The sequence below is a fragment of the Chironomus tepperi genome, unplaced genomic scaffold, assembly GCF_022539635.2.
Source record: "Chironomus tepperi strain 1889 unplaced genomic scaffold, CSIRO-AGI_Ctep_v1 contig_401, whole genome shotgun sequence".
In the NCBI taxonomy this organism is placed as follows: Eukaryota; Metazoa; Arthropoda; class Insecta; order Diptera; family Chironomidae; genus Chironomus; species Chironomus tepperi.
In genome coordinates this window covers 591,065-593,420 of record NW_027226523.1, presented here as the reverse complement: position 1 = coordinate 593,420, position 2,356 = coordinate 591,065, and positions in this window count along the sequence as shown.

The following is a 2,356-nucleotide window of genomic DNA, read 5'->3' as shown; positions in this document are numbered from 1 at the left end:
TGTTGCGCTTATGGATGAGATGAGGAGAAATAAAAAATAAAAAAAAATCGCAGTGTATGTGTAAAAATAGTTAAGGGGGATAAAAAGGAGAGAGGAAAATGACTGTCAAGTTGAGGATTTGGAGGAATTAAACGCATTTGTGGATTATAGGCTATATTTACATATTACAGCTAAGAGTCTCACAGCTTTACTGGTTATATCCAAACATCACAATGTGTTTGTTACGGCCCTGTGCGATTCCTTATTTCCTAACAGGCAAATTGCATCCTTATTTACTTACTGGAACCATGCTCCGACTTGGAGCCTACAAAATGCTTTCCATCTGACTTTATTGCTGGCCGAATTACTAAATTTTGTACGAATTCTCAGTTTCAAAGTATGTGACCTATCCAGGCAAAGAGCATGCGTTCATGGTACAGAAATCCAGGACGCTTTTTCTGTTAGGGATTCCAACGCAAGCACTGGTGACACCATGTGGCTCTCCCTAAACTACAACACTATTCCACTTTCATAAGTCGTGTGACCTATCGACTGTCCAAATACTGTAACATTAACATGGCTTCTTACGTAGTATACCAAGGTTCCTCAGGCAGCCTCAGATAAAACGTCCGAAAATAGTGAGTGTCCCTAAATCAGCGTAAACCTAGTGTCAGACCGGATTATACTGAATCTGACCCGGCTTTGAAATAGAGACTATTCCACGCGTGTGCTTACTTGGAGCTGTCTACAGACGTATTATTCGACTGGGCCTTGCCACGTGAAGAAGTAAAGTAAGTGCTTACCAGGTAAAGATCAACAATTTTAAGTATGAGCTATGATTCTCCATACATCCCCTACTTAGTCAAAGCAAGGACATTCAGCACCAATGGCCAAGTTAAAGCGACTTGTATTAAATTTATCGTCATAATAATTGAAATTTTATGTCCTTATACACAGCAGCACTCAAAACTGCAATTCCCAACAGTCATTTCCTCTAGCCATTTCTTCGAATTCCTTTATTTCCTTTAATTAAATTCTACACCACAACATTTCCAACACTATCATCATTCTAAACACAACAAGCCTCCAAAAATGCACAACATTCTAAAACATCCAGCATAAATATGTGCTCGAAAATCCTAGGTATTAATTTTACATTCAACGATACTTTTTTTTTGTATTATATAGGACCATTTGTTGCATTGAACCGTGAAATGAATTGCTCGAGTTTCAACTTTAACGAGAGCATAAAATTGGAATTTCCATCGAATTTCTTTTTTTCCCTCCGTTCTCGTTATATTTTTTTTTGTGCTGAATACACAGCTCTGTTTACTGATATATTGTCTTTCTTGATGAGTAAATTCTCAAACAATGAAATGTGAGTTTGTCTATTCAGGCACTCGTTGCATATATTAAGTCATTCATTGCCTCTCATTTGAGTTTGTTTTAATGTCTTAAATGAAAGTGAGTTTGGGAAAGTAGATGGAGTGTTTGAGAGATTATAGCGCATTTTTTGATGGGAGTCATTTGCTTTATAATTAGGGATGGAGATGAGGATTCCCAATGTCGGGAACTTGGCTTTTCTGTTTCGTTCTCGAGATTTGACGAGACAGAGACTTTAGGTTTCAATCTCGGTCACAGTCTAGGGCCTTATCTCATTTGCTGTATCGGTCTCAGTCTCAGTCTCGATCTCTGACTCAGTCTCAGTCCCAGTCGCGGTCATGATCTCGGTCTCAGTTTCGTTCTCAGTCTCAGAATTTCAGTCTCAATCTTAGTCTCGTTCCTAGTCTTTGTCACAGTCTTGGTCTCAGTCTCATTTTCATTCCAGTCTCAGTCGTTCCAGTCTTAGTCTCATTCCCAGTCTCAGTCTCTGTACCAGTCTCAATTTCAGTTTCAGTCTCGGTCCAAATTTCGGTCCCAGTCTCGATCCTAGTTTCAGTCTTAATCAGTCTCAGTCTCAGTCTCAATTTCAGTCTCGTTCTTATCTTCGGTAATAGTCTTTCGAACCAACCTCGGTTCCAGTCTCAGTCTGTCTCGTTCCAATTTTGGCTAGAATCTCAATCTCAGTCTCGGTTCCAGTTTCTGTCTCAGTCTCGATTCCTGCCTCAATCTCAGTCTAGGTCCAAATTCAAATGCAATCTCAGTCTCAGTCTCGGATTCAATCTTGGCTTCAATCTCAATATCAGTCTCGGTTCCAATCTCAGTCTTAGTCCTAGTCTTTGTATCAGTCCCAGTCTCTGTCTCAGATTCCGTCTCGATTCCAGTCTCGATCTCAATCTCCATCCCAGTCTTGGTCTCTGTCTCGGCCCCAATCTCGATTCGAGTCTCGGTCCAAGTCTCAGTCAAAGTCTTGGTCCTAATGTCAGTCTTGAGAATT